At 39.5% G+C, this 19977-nt stretch overlaps 1 protein-coding gene across 3 annotated transcripts in view; it reads left to right on the forward strand.

The window, feature by feature from the left end:
• The window catches only part of drp2 (dystrophin related protein 2), a 151757-nt gene that overhangs the window by 793 nt on the left and 130987 nt on the right, over nt 1-19977 (forward strand). The window lies entirely within an intron of this gene.

A 19977-nucleotide genomic window follows, 5' to 3' on the forward strand; every position in this document is an offset into this window, starting at 1 on the left:
CAGGCTCTCTCTTTATGTTTACGACTTGATTTCTTATTCTGAACTACGTGCAGCTCGTACACTGAATGGACGAACGTGTGCGCAGAGACCACAGTATCTCCATTCACTAATTGCGGATGAGAGGAAGTAATTTTCAGATACGGATTAAAAGTGTGCGCCCCCAGTATGCGTTTGTTTTGTGGAGCCCAGAGGAAAAGAGCTTGCCAGATCTTGGTTTTTTTTTTTTTTTTTTCCTGCAAGTTGTCCGCGAGTCACCGCTTCCAGCAAGAAAAAAAAAAAAACAAAAAACATTTTTTGAGCTTTTCTGCCTCATCAATTTGAATTGGTGGAGACTGATGTGTGATGGTACACTTGAGGTGTTGAGCCAGATTTGAACTCAGGATGTCGCGAGTAATTATGGTGACAATTACACGGCGCGCGTCTTAAACCCTGAGACTCCTTTTGAGGGCCCCCAAAATGAAGCACACTGTGGGATTATTTTGGGAAATATTCCGTGCGCTTCCATGGACGTGACAGCAGTAGCAGACCTATATTTAAATCCAAATGTAAACGAAATAGCATCCCCACTAACCAAAACACAAGGTCTGTTGTGTTTTCTCAATGCGATTGACAGGTCTTAACACCAACTAGGCTCCTTCAAAGTTTGTTTTCAGATATTGTCAAATACCTCTAATGTCATTAGTTTTACAGTTTTGTCATTTAAACTTATAATATGGACATTGTTTCTAATTTAAAATGTCTCCTAAAAGACTGAGGGAGTCTGTAATATAACAATGCTCTAGGGACCACATTTGGACTGTTCATTTTGAAGAAACGATCAAACACAAAACCCTCCATAAAAATCTCAAACATCAAAAGTGTCCTTCTCCCTTGTTCGGGTTGGATTTGTATTCTTTCATCTTTGATCATAAAGCCCAGTAACTCTTGTTCATGGTTTGGTCCAGGATGAAATTGAAGGTCTCTGGAAGCTTTAAATGGTTTATTTTGGGGTTTAACAGCTGAACAATATCTCCTGCCCAAAGGGTGCATGAAGTGACATCCTGTCTAACAGAGAAATTCCTCTGAAAATTGGCTTTTATGTTGCCACTCTGCAGGACCCTCCATCATTATCAATCTGCGTCCATTTAAAGTGTAGCTTCAGTGAACAGTAATTTTCCTGTACGCACACTGAAAGATCCTTTTCCTCAAAGCCCAAGAGCCAAACAGAAGAACATCAGAATTTTCTTTCGACAATCCAATTTGATGTAATGATAGGATTGCACATCTTTTGATCTTGACGAGTGCTGCAAAGCAAATGCAATGTAAAAAAACAACAACATCTGCATGGTAATGATTAATAATGAGCAGCATATGTTATGATGTCCATAGCAACAAACAGACGGCTGTTTGTAATCAGACTTGTCGGAGCAGAGTGTTTCTTAAGGCTCCACACATTAGTGAACTATAAATATGAAAGACCCTGAAAAGATTATGAGCATGTTCTATTGTCACTGCCTCTCTCCTTCTACGTGCCTTCTGGTCATGTTTTATAATATGCATTTTCAGCATTCTCCCTCCAGCAGTATTTCAGAGAATATAGATTAAATTGTACAGCACAATCCCACTTTAATAGCATGTATTTATTCTGAAGAGGACAGTGCCACGGCCACTTGTATCTGATCATGGGAAGTGGTGCTTCCCAGCCTCTTTTGTCTGGTGCAGCCTCACAGCCTGGTCAGAGGAACTGAAGTAGCTCTTCACTGACACAAACCGTCACGTTGTAAATGTGGGAATCTGAATTCATGTCATACAATTCAATGTCTGTATTTCAATCTGTTTGGTCGGGTTGGCATTCTCAGTTTCTATCCTATTATTCTTTTTGCTATTTGAAGTGTTTATTCATTACATTCAAGCAGAGGGGTTGTAGTTGGGGGTGGGGGGTGGGAGTGACTACCTGGGGCCCCAGTGCAGGAGGGGCCTTTTGAAAAGCCTGGAATATAGACTATAGAATTTTGAGAAAGGAGGGATGAAATGTGAAAACCTACGCATATATCACAGATTATCATTACTTGTTTAAGGGTGCTATTAACAGTTCATTAGTGACTATCCTAATCACAACTAAAGATTCATGTGTACAGTTCTCGGCTAAATAATTAGTAAAAAAAATTCTAAACATGGGTGACAGACATTAAACGAGAGGAAGAGGGCCCACAAAGACTGCTTATGTGTAAGGCCCCGGACTTTGTTCTCTACCCCTGCTTTTAGGTAACTATTCCAGTTGTTAATACATTACCCTTAGATATCAAAGTAAACTATTTAGCCATTAATGTCATCTGACTATTTTACTCATCTATTAATTATATTCATCACCATTTATTCCTCACTTTAGCAACTATTTTCACTGTTTATGAAGTGATTTTGGTGCTCTAATAAGATTATTTAGCCATTTTAATCAACTGTTGGTGACTGTTGGTTTTTGAGCCCTTTGTCTGGGACCTTTATCCAAGTCCAGATTTGTTTGCCTTCTTGCAAACCATAGACTGGATATAAAAGTGGACATGGTTTACGGGTCTGAAAAATGAGGCCGACGCATAAGTGCCTTAAACTGCAATACTACTGAGCGCTGCTAGAGGTTGGCTTCAAAAAGCCTCCGGCTCTATAGACTCACTTCTCAACTTCTCTCATGAAATTTGAAATCAATACATTTTTTCCAGGAGTTATTTCGGTTTTGCCAGCTAAAGTCACTTCTTCTTCTCATTTTTTCTGGTGGTCTATCTAAAAATAGTCCAGTCATTAATTCGAAAATAAGCCTAAAAAAAAAAGCAATGTTTTTGGAGGCGTGTCTGTTTAATTGAGAGTCCTGTGGTAGGGTCATATCCACCGCTCGCTTCACCTCAACTCTTCCAAATATGGTCACTACAGGCTCCAAACCGCTCCGAATTAGCGGCATGGCATTGGCCAATATCCGAACTCGAGGCTTTATAACGGCTGTTCCCAAACCAATGGGTGATGTAACTGTTGGTTGCCGCTTGTTGCAAACTAGTTTTCACACTGTCATTTGCAACATGTGAATGCTCAGGTGACTGAGTCTGTGGATGAATTGGAATAGATTGTAATCTCTGTTGTCGAGCTACAATATGGAAAGCTAAACTTAGTTGGGATTAAGTGCGTGTGTGTGTGTGTGTGTGTGTGTGTGTGTGTGTGTGTGTGTGTGTGTGTGTGTGTGTGTGTGTGTGTGTGTGTGTGTGTGTGTGTGTGTCTTGCGTGTCTTGTGTGTCTGTCTGTCTGTCTGTCTGTCTTGTTTTGGGGTTTGTTTTGGACTCGCGAGGCTGTTCATAGTTTTGGGGATGTGAAAGGTTAATTCTAAATAAGCATTACTTCAAAGGGGATTTCTGGGTTCTTTAATGGCCTGTTTTCATCTCCTCTGATGGATCCTAAACATGTATTTTGGGATTGCATTATTTATAGTGTTATTTAAGGAGCAAACTGTTAAAAATTGTCTCGGGCATGTTTTTCTTAGCCCCTCTTTTTAATTCAGGAGAGTGATCTGAAAATGTCATCCTCTGTTAAAGTCTGCCCGGGGTCTTCAGTAACTCTAGTAGAGCGTTAAGAATTAGCAACCTACCAACTACTGTAGTGACATTACATATTCTTAGCCAGAAGATTTTTCTTTATTCACAATGAACAGGTGATTGTAGGTCAGATACTGTGATCATGAATAATCCGTCTGATTCTGTATTTTTGTTCTCAAAAGAGTAAAGCTATGAGGAGTTTACGAGTGGTGGCGTCAGTGAGGCCTCATGGGGTCAAATGGTGAGGCTACTGTTGTGATTTAATTACAGCTGAGCCAGGCTTTGGCCTTATTGATGTCACCTTGCTCTCAAGTGGGCCTGATGAAGATCTGAATGATTTGTTTTAACCACATTGCTTTATTCTGCCAGACTAAAAATCTGCAGTGGAAGAGCTTTTGTGACTCAACTTTTCTCTGAATTCAAAGGATCATTTCCATCTGCTATTCTTCTTTACATAAGTATAATTAGAAATAATACTGTAGTTCCACTGGAGTCTGCACGCGTCAGCATAGCTGGAGATATCAGGGTTCATTTTCCTCCCCTCTGAAGAAGCCATTTGTTGCTACTCATTCATGCGCAGTATGAAAACAGCTTCGACTAAACTAAGAAATGCTTGATAATCCACTGAGTTTGTATCCCATGAAGCGTTAATTAGGTTTAGTCCAAGTTTCTGTTGTGCCATTTCATCTCACCATAGTTTGATGTTTTAATTTCTAACCATGCATGCAGAGAGCAGAGAACGTGTTAGACTACCTGACTGGACAAGGCAATATCTTTGACGCTATGGGAGGGAGACACATTTAATTAGGTGCTGGTATCATTTGTGGTTCAATTGCCCCGATGCTTGGCTCACTGACATTCAACTGATGAAGTGGAAGTCTCTCTGGAAGAAATGTGTAAAAGCTTGTCATACTGCAAACTTAATTGCCACATCCATGTCCTCTTATTTGGGCCAGCTTTATTAGCTGACATCACAGTTAAAGTTTAAGCCTTTTCTATATTCCTCTTATTGTCAGGTAATCCCATGCATGAAACGACCCAAACCAAAAGTTAACCCCACTAACAAGTAGTGTCTGAGTAGCCAAAGCTTGATTCAGCTTTATAAATTGTTCGAAAACCTGCAGTAGGTGATGTGCTCCTTCTCTGTGATACTTTGAGTCGATGCCACGTGCACAGTCTTGCTGCCATAATTATTTACCAAAGTATCATAGGTAAAACAGTCCCCAACAAATGCAAACATTTTTAAAAATGAAATTATACATTTGTCACCTATTTCCAACTCAATACCAGGCTGCACAACTGTCTGTCACTGCCCTTTGTTCTCAGTTTAGTTGTAGTCAGACGTGTCCTCTACTGGCACATGTAAATAGACCCAACAGTGTAAAACTACACTCGTACATCACTGCACCAAGGTAAGAAGTTAAAAGATTTTCAGCAGGTGTTATGTCCTTAAAGACATCAGGATGCTGGAGACAAGGTGGAGAAGTCAGAGAGAAGCAAGCTTTTCCCTACGATTATAACACTTCAGTGCAACACACACGTGTTTTTTCACAGCACACAAGCCACTTGAACATTTTTAGATAAATGTTTTAATTAAAACTAAAAGTCCAAAATTATGTGAAAATCCATAGTTTTTATTTTTAAAAACTGCACAGAAGCCCCCGCAGTTACCACAGTACCTCAGCCCTTTAGAAACCTAGTGGAAACCCTGATATGGTTAGTTTTAATGTTGTCGTGGCATTTATCAACAGTAATAAAACTAGGAATATTGCCTGTCCTATACTGCCATTTTTTAACTAGACTCAGTAAAGTAATAAAAAAAAAAAAATGCAAAAAAAAAAAAAGAAGAAAATTACAAATATTTAAGTTGTAATTAGATATGGAATTGGAAAGTATATGCAATCATCCATCAGTTCTCTGCAAGTAATAATAAAGCCAGACTAAATACCCTCAATAAGCAGGTGAACTGTATTATGTGGCCTTGTACATTACCCTCTCTTAACACACTGACCACAGGGCAGCTCTGTCTTGTGCATCCACAATTCCTGTGTAACATAGAAAGGCCACCGGTCACCCCCAAACACTCCAAATCCTGCTGGAATTAAAATATCTCAGTGCCCCGTCAAGCGTTTGTCCCCCCTGAGAACCAGATAGAGGGATAGTTGTTGTACACCTCGGAGCATCATCATCCCCAACTCTCTGGCTGTAGGACAGGTGTGCTCAGTCAAGCAAGCTGCAACACTCCCACCGACTCCCTGCGCCTCTCCATCATCCCCACCCTGCGCTGAGAGATGGCAAAAGGGACAAATGGGGGAAGAATGGGGATAGAAAAGCAATTTGCTAACTCCATAAATTCCTGTGGCTGTGGTAACTATCCTTGGCCATGGTGACTGCGAGCTATTATTTAGAATCTGGTAACCGATGCTTTCCTATTAACATTAAATGGGTTGGTGTCTGCGGGTTGTCTCCTGCGACACGTTTATGCTGGTTATTTACTGCCCGGCACTACAGGCCTTGCTCTGGGAGCTGCTATAAGGGCCAGCTCACAGTGTGGCCCCGCGTCGAAAGTCATCCTTAATATGGCAGGATGGGGATGGAAAGGGGATAGCCGACCATGTTGCTTCATTTACATTTTAGGGACTGTCGTGCAGGATATCTGAGTTGGCATGTGTGCAGATATGTCTGTGCAGATAGATTTCTCTCTGTGGTCTCGTGGTGTTTATGTTGGCCTGTGGTTTTAGCTGTGCCCGTGGCCTGACTGCAGAGGCAGCAGTGTGGGTTGATCTGTTTGCCACTTTGCTCCAGACGGAAATATCTCTGCACTTACTGGATGGATCGCCATCAAATTTGGTACAGACATTCCATCTCCTGAGAGGATGAAGCCAACTCTTGGGTGCAGGTCAGGTGTAGACATTTATGGTCCCCATGTGACGCATCTTAATTTGTGTAAGTGAGGGAAGATCTCAATGTTAGATGGACTTCTTTGAAATCTGATTCAGATATTTCAGGATTTGAAATATTCTTAAATTCGGTGATCCCACAACTTTTCATCTAGAATCGTTATTTAGTCTAAATTTAGTTTGACAAGTGTTGATGACCAAATAACTGCAAATCAAATGACATGCTCATCAACCTTCAGCTGTAGGTTGTGTTAGCGCTAATTACAAAATTTTGACACGCAAAATAAGAGTGTAACATGGAAACTGTGTTAAAACTGTCATTGTGAGAATGTCAAATACAGCCCGCTAGCATTGCTGTCTTGTTTAAAACTTTCTTGGTGAAGGGAAGATGAAAAATGCAAACTGTAAAGGAGATCAGACATTTTTCCCAGTATGTCTATCAGGCAGCAGTACGATGAGCTAAAGATGTGAAGGTGATATCTTAATCCTCTCATCGTCTCCGCTAGAGATGGTCGCTTTGGTGTGTTTCCTTTTTATCTGCATTTGTCAGAGTGTGTGGGGCAGGGGTTTGACGCAATGTTATCTGGCTGAACACTAAATATGAAATTCTCAATCACTGCCGAGCGATGGCTGCAAAGATTTAATGGGTCATTCCTGGACAGTATAAAAGCGTATCATTTAAATGCAGAGCTGCACGTAATCTGTTCAATTGGACTCAAATATCCAACTCTTCTGGATGGATGTTCAGCCTGTAGTAGACACTCTGGTCAATAACATTACTGCAGCAGTCTCCTCCAGCTGCTTCCCTCTAATTGGAGTTAATGGCTCCTGCACTGAATGCAGCATACTCCTTGTGGCTGCTGCTTTGTTTGTTTCCCCAGTTGCAGCTTCTTTTCCAAACTGTGTTGAATAACTTAAGTGCTTCTTTGCTGTTTCCAGTCAATTTTATCCTCAAGTGGACCGATGGCTGTATTGTCAGGTCTGGTGAGGCTAATGCAGCGTCTGCTTTCCGTGGTCACACTTCGTCTTCTGCACTTGTGCTAACATCTTTTAATTAAAGCTGACATCTTCTGATGTTTTGATGTTCGGATCTCTGCAGTGTCATGTCGAGCAGCGTGACCTTGGTTGGACTTAGTTGTCATCTGCTCTTCCGTTACTCAACTCCATCTTGTTTTATCTCGACTCGCGTCATAAAATAGTTTGAGGACGGTGTTGGTGTTATCAGTGTGTATTGTGGCAAAGGAGCTCACTATGTGCAAGCTGCGACAATAAGCTTTCATCTGACCAAAAGAAACACAGTATTTGCGACACTTGCGTGAACATTAGGGAGAGGACTGCCCATCTTGTGAATTTATGTGCTATTTACGAGTGAAATGGGATGCTAGTGCTGTTTGTCATCTGTGTGTGCAATCAGTAGTGCTTTTGTGAAACCTCGCCCTGGGCTTCCACCTCAATCAGAGCTGAGATTTTTTTTTTCTTTTGTATTTTTTGTATTCATAAAATAGGATCAGTTGAGTTGGGTGACAGGCATTTTGCTGACATAATGGCGTATATATGGCAATTTGAAATCCCTCCTTGCCAAATACAAGGTGATGAACTCATTAGAAATGACTACTGATATTCTCCTCCCCAGTTTAACCTTGAGGCTGACAAAGGGAAAAACACTGCTCGATAGCATTTCCTGCCAATCCCTTTAAGCAGCTGTCTTTGAATTTAACGTTTTCGGTGTATTGTGTTTTGGGAGATGATGTTTAACGCCATACTTTGCATGGTTGATGGAGTAAAATGTGTAAATGAGATTACAGTCTGGACAAGTGAAATATTGCCCTTTTTTTGTGTGCCTTTTTTATAATAATAATAATAATAATAACAATTTTCTTTATTTTTATAGCACCAAAGTGGTTTACAGCGAGAGAATTACATGCAGTGTTTGGCATAAAAACAGATATAAAGGAACATTAAAAATATAGAAAACAAATGAGATGCAGAAGATCAGATAAAATGCATAAGAACAGATAAAATGCATAAAAATAAACGCAAATAGAGTTAAAATATAAAATAAGCAATATCTATTTTAAAGGCGCGATAATTCAAAGTGTCGGCAAGTGAAAGAGAGCTTCAAGAGTAGCTAGTTAAAGGCTGATGTAAAGAGATATGTTTTGAGCTTTCTTTTGAAAGTATCAACAGAGCTAGCTTCCCTGATATTTACAGGTAGTTTGTTCCACAGCTTTGAAGCGTAGCTGACAAAAGCTGAATCCCCAATTTTCTTTCGGCTGTTTCTGGGAACCTCCAATATACCAGCAGCAGACGATCTCAATGTTCTTGAAGGCTTATAATTAACCAGAGAGTTCGAGATGTAACTCGGTTCGAGCCCATTAAGAGCTTTGTATGTGAGGAGGAGGACCTTAAAGTCAATCCTGTGTTTTACAGGCAGCCGGTGCAAAGCAGCCAGAACTGGACTGATGTGTTCTCTTCTCTTAGTTCAGGATAATACTCGAGCTGCAGAGTTTTGGATCAGCTGAAGTCTATCTGTGTCTTCTTTTTGATCATTTTTGTGTTTAAAGTTTGTGATCTGATTTGACTTCCTCCATTCCAAATTCCAAATTTTACTTAACGATAATTATTATTATTATTATAAATCAGTTTCTTTGAACCTGGATGTCATGTTGTTCACAGTTTTGACCATTTGCTATAGTAACATATTATTCACCTCCACCATCACACGTTGCAGAGTTGGGGACTACATTAATTCCATTTCAGTGGCCATAAGTGCAAGCAATTCAACCTTTCACCCCGGTTACTTAACAACAAATAAATTCTCCATTGCCACAATTCATCTGAATGCCTAAATTACTGTTTTATATAATCTTTCCATGGTGCAGGTGCGTCTGATCACCGGCGGATCCTCACGAGCACTGACTCGAGTTCTTGATTAGCCTTAAGTCTCCTTAAGTTGATCTGAACTGTACATTTTCTTCTTTGTTTCATCTTTTGATTTTGACTCTTTGTCTTCATTCAAGTTTAAATAACTATGGGTGGTTATCAGTGTGAAATGATGAACAAATATGTATCAAGTTGCTTAATAATCAGATTTGCAAACGAATTACAGCGAAACACAGGATGAAGCGTTTGTGTTCCTGAATATGATAAATGTGATTGTTGACCTGGAAATAGCTGCAACGCAACTGAGAAATTAACCTTAATTGTCAATTGCTTGTTGAAACTCGTTCTCATCAGTGTAATGAGGCTGAAAGATGAACCACATTATAACCGGACATATTCAAATACCAGCAATCTCCTTGAGTTTGTGGATATTTTATTGATATTGATCTTGAAGACTATTTAAAGGCTGAGGTCTGGGTTATACTAGAAAATAATATGTTTGTATGATGTGTTGTCAAAGTTGGAAGGCAAACATGTTAATAGCTTTTCTTAACAGCCACATTTAATCTTGAGATAACTGCATGCAATTTCAGACAGCCCTCCCTGGGAGGCATTTATAGTGCTGCACCTAATGATAGACACAAAATGCAACACAAATAGTTGTGTGAAATATCTTTTGTATTGACAGTGACTCTGAAATGGTATTGAATGTGGATCATTGTATGTGGCTGATCTTTTTAATGAGGTCACTATTGGCACTGATACAGATTCAGTGTATCCTGCTGGTGCTTTAATGGAAAAAAAAATTGTAAATGTGGCACAAAACACTTTCTTCTCTGGGAAAATAATAATTGGAATACAGCTGAAACTCTATAATCTTCATTAAAAACGAATCCTGCGTACGAGGCTCATATTAATTGCCCTGCCATTGGTTATTAGACATAATCGAAATGCAATACTGTATATAAATGTAAAAACAATGAAAATGAAACCCAAATTGAAAAAGAAAAGCTATTCATGCGGTTGAATATTAATGGTAAATAAAACCTTTTCTGAAGGTAATACAATGTCAGAATGACAGTATAATAAATTAAAAATTAAGTTGGGCCTATTTGCACAAAATACCTTGTCACAGGTCTTGTCTGACTGATGTAAACTATTATACAACATCCATATCTTTCTTCTTTGTAGTTATTTTGAATTCCATGTCATCCGCAGACAACTTTCTCTTTCTGTGTTGACTATTCTGTCAGTGCTTTTTTTTTTTTTATGTTTACTTAAACACATCCCTGAAATAATTATTTATATTACCAAGACACCAAAGAGCAATGTAGATCAACTCAGCTGTAAGGCAATGCCTGTTCACTGTGGAGAAGAGTGTCTGTATTTAAATCTAAAACATTCAAATTAAAAATTTAATACAATGTAAATGTGATGTATTTAGTTGTGTGAGCTCCATCTTCTCCACCTTCAGCTGCTTGTCAACTGCTCTGAGTTTATGACCTCATATTGTACAGTATTTAATGGATAATAAACCAAACTACTTTTTCCATGAAATCACTTGGAGATCACAGTCGACTCTCTAACTGTGTTTCACCTCAAAAATAATGACTCTTCTCTAAATTTATGATTACCTGATTAGTTTGATGTATTTAGCTCAGAGTCGCTCTCAGTTTCAATGTTTTTATTCAAAAGCAACAACTCGGGAATTTCTAAAGCCTCTGCCCTGAAAATGTCTCTGAAAGCCGAATGAAATGGTGTCCTCTTGGAAAGAATCAGAAAATAGCCTAAGGAGTGTCTACATTATTCGCAGTCCAGAGACTAGTGTGGGTCCTCCTGTTGAAGCTTAATTGATCACCGTAGGAATGCTTCTCTTTACTGAATGATGAAAAAGGAATTTGACTTCTCCTCAGATGATAAAGCACCAGTGTCTCCATCCCCATTCAAGTGGAAAGAGGTGGAATAATACAAATTTTGCATGCAACGTGTGTGTGTGTATGTGTGTGCGGGTGTGTGCTGCAAGCACAGAGTGGCCGGGTCAATACAGCTCTAGATACGGAGATCTGAGATTGTTTCTCAAAGCTGCGTATTTTCCATCTAAGAGACTCACGGCAGTCTCTTAGGCTTTATGATTTATCAAACATAAAAGGTCACCTCGGCAAGCTTCAATTAATCCTGTCTGCTTTTATTTGCTGCTGCTCAGGAGTGCTTGCTCCATTAGTAACATGTCATTACAAGGGTTGTCTTCAGGATGGCACCACAGGATGAGGTGGTATTTATATGATTTAACGCAGTCCTGTTTTGGGCCTGACTTTTTTTTTTTTTAATACATTTTTAGTTGTTACAGCTTAGTAACACGACAAGCGTCAGTTTTTAAATTAATATAAATGAGCAGAGGAAAGAAAAGGGAAGGAAAGACGTAGTTGGAAGCAACTGTTGGAGGAAGAAGTCAAAGCTTTGCTACTACTATTACTGTTTTTAGGTAATGGTTACCATGTTCACAAAGACTGTATATAAAATTCGATGGAGGTTCTGGCCTTGAAAATTCAGGCCAATGCAGGAGTGCCATACCACTGAGGGCTCCTAAAAGGCCCTAGCCTAGCTCCACAGACTCCCATTCAATTTCTCTCATCAATACAGAAAGTTACTAAAAATTTTTTTCCGCAAGTCATTATGGTATCATTAGCTAAAGTCAGTCCTTCTTAGTAGTTTTCTTGTGGTCCATCTGAAAATAATCCCATTATTAATTAGATATTAGGCTTCAAAGGGCAGTATGTTTGGGGGTGTGTCTGTTTGATTGACAGCCCTGTGTTCCAGTCAGGTTTCTGCTTTAGGTGGACGGGGCATAGTGTCCTTGGCTTCCCATTCAGATCCAGTGAAATCCACTGCTTGCTTCCTCCCCACGGCAGTTCACAAACCAATGGGTGACGTTACACATTTTACCAGAGCCTGGTTTGAGCTAGTTGTTTAAGGCCAAACAGCTTTTAGGTGCATTACCATCACCTTCTGTCTGTCGGTAGTAACGCTCTACTAGGCGCTGGTAAAAACAAAAGACATAAAACAAGACCACAGTCACATAAACAATTCGATTTTTTATTTTTTCATCACTATTTAAAAAATTATGACCCATTATTATTAGCTTTACAGGTGTTTGTTCATCAAGTACAGGACAAATAAAAAAAAAACATTTTACCTGATGATGATGATCCATCAAATAGTCTCTTGAGACATTGCATTAAAAAACAAAAATGTTAACCTTACAGTGGGGCCACGAAGAAAGTCAGAGAATCACCACAGTCTATAGGATCCATCTTCTGGGAGCAGTGACCGTCTGTACAATGTGTTAATGTTTATCCATCAACCACTAATTGACATTTTTCAGTCCTGGTGTTTCTAAACTGCTAGACTTACTGAACAACATTGCCGCTCCATTGCTGGAGCCACGCAAGGAGCATATTACATGGCGAGAATAAAAAATACATTTAAATGTGTTTGCACATAAACACACAAAAAAAACAGTTGGGCTTACAAAAATACAGAATAAGTCATGAGAATTTGTCACTGTGGGATGGAAAGAGTGATGCATTTTTAAGGATGTTTTTTTTCAAAAAAAGAATCACTTGACTTAAATAAATGTTCAGACACAAAAGTCAAGTAAATTAACTGCCTGCTGTGGATTCCCCCCTAGGTAATACAGCATCTTATTTTCATTTCACAGTTCTGTTTTCTGATGGCAAAGACAATTCATCTTAGATTAGGCACCTTGCCTTAGGCAGTGTTTATTTTTGTGGTGTTTTTGCTGTAGCAAAAACTTGTATGATCAGAAATCTCAAGTTATGTCAATAGGTTTCATAAAGCTAGGTTATAATCCCTCATACTTAATGCGGAAATATATTTCTGTGCCTTTTGGCAGTGTTTTGAACATAAATAGCCTTGCTTCTGCACTTAAAGCATCTCATCAATCTGTCTTGTGAGCTGATAGTCGCATCACTTAGTTCCTATGGAAACTGCTATGTTTAGAGTTCAGACTTATTGCTATGCAGATGAGTCAAATGGTCTGTGAAACGTTACAAGACTGCAGAGCTCTTTGCCCTGGTGGACAGTGTTTTGTTCATGAAAAATCATGCTTTTTGGCAGAGGGCAGTAGGTCACTGAAATCAGTGCATCAAGCCTTAGCCAGCAGTTTTTCCCTTTCCTTCTTTCTCAAATATCCCAGAGCTGTGGAATAAACCTGGACTAAACTACAGTCATTCAGATGTTTGATTATTTTGCTGGCTTGACCTTTCAGTTTCTCTCCAATCATGTTGACCTTTATATATGCCAGATGATGCAGCTGTAGGCCTCTGCTCTTAACATATTAAATCGTGACATACACGCCAGAGATCCTTGTTCACATCAACAAATTTGCACCAAAAACATTTTGTGAGTATGTCAGTGAGATCAGCTGCACTCTACATTTTTTTTTACCACGTTGAGGGAGTATTCTGACTTTGTGTGCGACACCTTGGTGGCTGTATCAGTATAGCAAGATATAATATGAGAGGAAATGCTGATGATGCCAGGTTTTTATTTTTGGAGTCAATCTCCTGTTGGTGTTCAAACTCAGCGAGGAGGCAGTGAGTCATGTTAAAACCAATGAATGTGAACTGCCAAACCCCCATGGTGTGATAGGAACACGACTGTATTTTTTGGTGGTATTAAAACCTGTCTCTTTCCGACCAGACACAGTATGTTGCTTTGATTGGAAAACAGCCGTCTGGCGGATTCTGTGGTGGTGTTTTGCCATGATGTGACTTTGGTTGAGGATGAGATTATTTGGCTTCACTCTGCATTGCTATTTAGTTGGAGCAGGATGCTCGCTAAACACTTCATACTCCAACTCAGTCATCAAGCAGTACCTTCTTATTTCTCTTGTTGAGGCATATTTGCTGTTTACCAACCCAGCGGCTGTAAACATGCTCATAATGCAGACGTATCTCAAAACATTTAACATAGACCTTTTAAATTAGACTAGATTTTTAGCAAGTTATAGGAAAGTCCCATCCTGAGCTTCAGTAAAAATATATATGGATATTGAAAAATGAAAAGCATCAAGTCGTAGATTTTGTCATTCCTATTATTATTCTTTATCTCACTTTTATTTTGCATAATCATGCTTTAAGTTATGAAACTACAGTTCCCATAATTGATTAAACAGTAATTATTATGTTATAATTCCGTAATTATGGGTCTAACGGTCTGTTTGTTTTTGGGTCACTCTGCCTCCCCATTCGTATAATTTTTGGCAAAATGGCACAATAAAAAAAATAAAAATGCTGAAATGTATATCAACAGTTCTTCTTTGCCCATGAAAAGACAAGTATCACAGGGTTAGAAGAAACAACTTTCTTCTATGATTCATACACAGATTTCTGAATGATTTTTTTGCAGTGGCCATCAGAAAAAAATGAAAGTGTAAGTCAATCAATTCTGTCTAATGCCGTCTACATGTTAAGATTTGACTACGCTATGACTGCAGAGAAGAGGTATGGCTTTAGCCCGTTCCACTTGCAGCTGGCTTTAGTCTGCAGCGATACAATATTCTTACCCTGGTTCTCAGTAAAGCCCCATTGATTTTCCCCTTAGACAATGTTTGATGATTCACAATTGAAGCACTTGTGCAGCTTGGATCACATTAAACTCTCCTCGTTAAAAAGGTTTGGAATTACGTTTGAAAATTTCTGGTTGTTTCAAGGTACAATTACGGCTCCCTAAGTGCACTTTGGTGAGGACGATCCCCGAGAGAGATCTCTGAGCTCATATTTCTGTGACAACAGAAAATAGAAAACACATGATTTCTCAAAAATTGGCACAGGTGTGGCAATTATGAATGGATCACGATCTTTGAATAATATTCAAATAGTTCCCAGTAAATATTTTGTAGTATTTTTGTTTAAAATGCTCCTCCGTTGTGTGAGTACAGGCAGCAGGATTGAGGACTCAACACTGAGGCAGAACAGGTAAATGGACTTAACTAAACGAATGTTCAAATAGACAGGCTTGATAGTCACAAACAGGCGTTCAAGCGAGCAAACAAGCCGAGAGGGTTCAGGCAGATCAAAACAACAGGCAAATGTAGAAACGGGAACAAGTTACAGGCAATACGGCTACAGAGTAGTGACAAGCTGGCAACATGGCCAACATTGACAAGGAGGCGATGTGGCAGGCAGCAGGTGGAAATGGTTGGTGTGGATTGGGGGAGAGGGGAAGAGGATTGGGAGAAGAGGAATAGGTAGCTGTGGCTGGTGTGGAAGTCTGACTGTATTTAATGGCAGTTCAAGGCAACCGCAGGGGCAGAAACAAAGCTGAAATATTGTACTGTTAATAATCACTTAAAGTCATTATTGCTGTCGAAACAGCAGCCTCTCGCATGATAATATCACAACATAATCTAAAACCAGTTCATCTTGAACTCTGGCTTTTCAAGCCTTTATGTAGCTAAATATAATTTATAATGTCTCAAACCACGAATGAGGATGGTGAGAGTGAGTTGCTTGCAAGAGTGACAGTTTTAGTAGAGATGATATGGTAAACGCATAAAAACGAGAGGGCCAAGAAATTGGAGTTGCCCATTAGTGCTTCAAATAAATACCCAGGGGGCTTGTGCAAATTAATGCCGTAAACTTGAGACAGAAGACGTTTTATCAGTTTCTGCTGTCTTTTTCTGGAGCAGTTCTGTTGTTTAGAGGAGTTGGTATCTCCTTTAATAAACAGAAAAAAAGATGAACTATCGTACCTTGCGTTCTAAAACTGCAGACTTGTGACTTGACAATCTGAGTCACAGGCGACATGTCAGCTGACTTTAGGCGAGCTGAAATGGGCCCGTTCACACCGCCGCAACATTTTGCTGAAACGTTTTAAAACAGTTTTGTATTCAAATGTTTGGCCTGAACTGGGTTTTAAACAAGCCTACTGAGTTTTAGTTGGAAGCTCTGAGGTGAATTTGAAAGATATTTGTACACTGTCTAAACTCGACCTCCACAGAGACTGCTTTCACACCAGTTGGAGTGAGTTACTTTTATTTATTATATATTAATCTGAGCTTGCTAAGCAACAATTTTGTCATTGCTTAATGAAATTATGGCACAGCTCATGATAGAAAATGCTTTGGTTATGTGTAATAAAATTGGATTGGCGGAATGCATATGATAAGAAAAACTATTTAAAGTTTTGGGCTAGAAAATAATTTCAGCAGACATTTAAAAATAATGCACCAAAGCCTGCTGCAATTTCTAACTCTGTAAGGTTGTTTGGCTCATTGGTAAATCACTAATGGTACAGGATAGAAATACATCTCTGATCTTTTGCTGCAGTAACAAGCCACTGAGGTCGACTGCTGCCTGTAAAAAAAGTTCTTACAATTAAATACAAACACAGGGAAGCTGCTTTTAGCTGTGAGGCTGCACATAACAAACTTGCACGAGATGTGCTGGTTATTTTTTTAATGAAAGTCTATTTTCAGGCTTACATGATTACTTTAAATCTGTCACATTTGACTTTGATCTGATTTCTTGATTTTTCTTTTGTCCCCTTAGCTTTGACTTTTTCCTGCTATTTAATTGATTTCAAGTCAATTGTTGTATTTTCTAGTCTCAGTGTTGAATGTAAAGAAATCTGAATGATAAAATGTGCTGCACGAGTAAAACATGCTTCTCTTGCATTGTTTGAGGAACTGGAGCGCACAAAAGAAATTTGTATGAATTCTGGGAATAGATTGAACCTTAACACTGTTGGCCCTGGTCGAACAGGACCATCTTCTTGTGAGGTCCGAGTGCTGCCCCCTGAACCCAGGTACTGATTAAGATAAAGTATTCCAGGTTCAACATTTTGGGGATCAGACGTCGCAGGGAGCCTAATGTGGTTGGTTGGATAGCTTCAATGCTGTGGGCTCTCTGAAGTCATATCAAGGGTCTCCCTTGCCAATTTCTCAAGTTTGACAAAACATTTGATTTGCTTGTTCTGTGCATTTCCATGTTGAAATTACAAATGTGCACAAAAACGCATGTAACACAGGTGCTGATGTTGATGAATTGGTGTAACCTGAAATACTTACTTACGAAGGTAGAAGATAGCTTCCCCTTCCTTCGATCACATTACTGTGCTGCGCCCCGTTCGCGCACAACAGCAGCAGTCTCTCTCCGTGTATGTCTAATTGATTTGAGGAACTGAGAGAGTGCTTCAAAGAGTCATTTGTTCTCAGAGCTCAGTCTATATGCAAATGAGTCTGACGACTAAAAGACATGAACTTTAGATTGCTTCATAGATCAATCACCAACCTTTAATCAGCTGAGTACTGCGGAGCTGCAGATACATGGACGGATGGATAGATGACGGGGTGAAGCAGGTGCTGAGCTAGAGAGACAATGACCTCGATAGCACCTGACTGTTTATCTAAAACTGTCTTGGCTGCCATTATTCTGAATGCCAGCCTTGTTTGTGCTGCGAAGTCCAGAGTCTGATTGCATATTCCATAGATACATGCCTCAACATCAAAACTTATCTCTGGAAGTCAGACTGGCAGTCCTTATCCCTGTACTCTTTCATGTTCTTATTCAAAACACAAGAGATTTGGCAAGGCTTGTTTCTCTCTAGCTCTTTAATATGGTCCTGTGAGGAAATTCAAAGAAACAGGCCAGTGTCTTCTTTTTCATCCTTTTGAGTAAGGGTTAGTGTGTGCCTGAGTGTGCTTCATCTATAGAAAGAGAAGAAAAAAAGGGAAAGGATTCAGAGAACAGAGAGCGGGACAGTCCTGGAATTATGCTGCCTGGGAGCAAGTGTCGGTTTCTTCATATGGGACGACAAGTCTCATTTGACCAAAATGCATTTGGGATTGTTTGCATGCAAGTGTTAGCGTGTGGAAGCCTATCTGTATCGTGGGAATCCTGAGGTGGCCAGGTGAAAGCTTAAAATTGAAATGAGGACGTTCAGGAGGGGAAATTAAAATGGGTTTCACTGTTGAAGATATTACTTATTATGACACTCAGCATACACAGTCACATTTATAAACTTTTAATTACATTCGGATTAGCTTTACACTTCAAAGAACAGCTGAAAAACACAATGGCACTTTCCATTATTATGGAAATGATTATTTGGATATTTGAATCCATATTTCACAGTCTGGTGGATGGATGTAATGGAAATGAATGCAGCAAACGGAGAATGAGGCTGTTGTTGGTATACAGTACATTCACCTCACCGGAGTTGATTTATTTTCTTATAACTGAGTGAGGTCCCGTAGACAGCTATATTTTCTTCCTAGAAGACTTTAACAATACCTTTAACACTTTTAGGTTTGTGACTTAGAGAAGTGCTCTGAACATTCATCACTTGGACAAAAAAAACCCACAATGGTGGTCTCAGTTGTGTTGGGTAGATGGTAAATTATTGTCGATGGCTCATGTCAACCACGGTGTGAGTCCAGCAACGTGCTCAACCCGCCCCCTCCCTCTACTCCACACCGACAGCAGGGTGCAGCCAAGAACTGAGTGTGCAGACATTTGCCTTTGAACAAATATTGTAAAATTATTTTCTGACCCTCCCCGAGAGCAGCAATTTTGACAGGAGTGAATCACCAGAGTCTCCAGAGTTTTTGGGGGCATTTTTGTGTCATAAGTCCATCAGAAATCCCCCCTGTGGTGATTGTTGTGTCTAAGTGGACACAGAGACGGAGCGCTTTGGAATTCGGGATGTGTTTGACTAGCAGCAGCTGAGCTGTCTGTGGGAGGGTGAGGCAGTGTAAACAAACTTGTTTTGGTACCTGACAGAATGGTTTGTTAGCAGTTATGTTGAAGAGTGAGGACTTTTTCATGTGAGTGGTCTTGACATTTTTAAGCACCACTTGCGTTTCAGCGACAGTCCAACTCGAAATCACCTCATCTTACTGTTAACAGTCACAAATACTAAATATTATCAAATCAATTATATATTATCAATATATATATTTTTTTTACTGTCAATGGCTTTCATTTGGTTGCATGTGATTTTAAACTCCTATAAAATCCTGAACAATGTTCATGCACAGACAGGCTCGATCACTACCATGCACACCTCTGTCTGACAGCAACAAATGGCGAAGGCAGTGTTATTGCTGCCGTGGAGTCTTGTAAAATGTAAAGGTCATCTCCTGCACTGAAGCTGCAAATTAAATTTCATTTAGACATGTCTGGCACATCTCTTTTATATCTGTGTTTATATGTGTATATGTGTACATCATCATGAGCTGCATTTCCCTTTTTATGATGCTCAGACTTTGAAGTCTTAGTTAGCTTTGATGGAAGGTTTTATGATCTTGTGCGCTACATTGCAGATATGTGAAGGGATGACGGACATCAGAGTGTTTTTGGTTGTTTTTAGTGCAAAGAAAAGTGACGCATTGGACGTCTTTTCAACCTGATATTATGAGGTGGAGATGAGTCGAGAGTGGACGATTAAAAGAACTGTGTAGGCATCAAATACAGTGAAATCTGTCATAGGGAAGGATGTTTTTTTCAGTAGTTTTAAACTCTGTAATTACAGTAGTTAAGATTTTATCTCGCATCTGAAATTGAACCTGCTGGCTTTTCCACTCAGTTCTTGTTCAGAGTTAGGGAGGCGCACTTCCT

This window comes from Brachyistius frenatus, unplaced genomic scaffold (genome assembly GCF_029030835.1).
Source record: "Brachyistius frenatus isolate BFR_SWC_R1_liver_20210118 unplaced genomic scaffold, ASM2903083v1 Contig_17, whole genome shotgun sequence".
NCBI classification, from domain to species: Eukaryota; Metazoa; Chordata; class Actinopteri; family Embiotocidae; genus Brachyistius; species Brachyistius frenatus.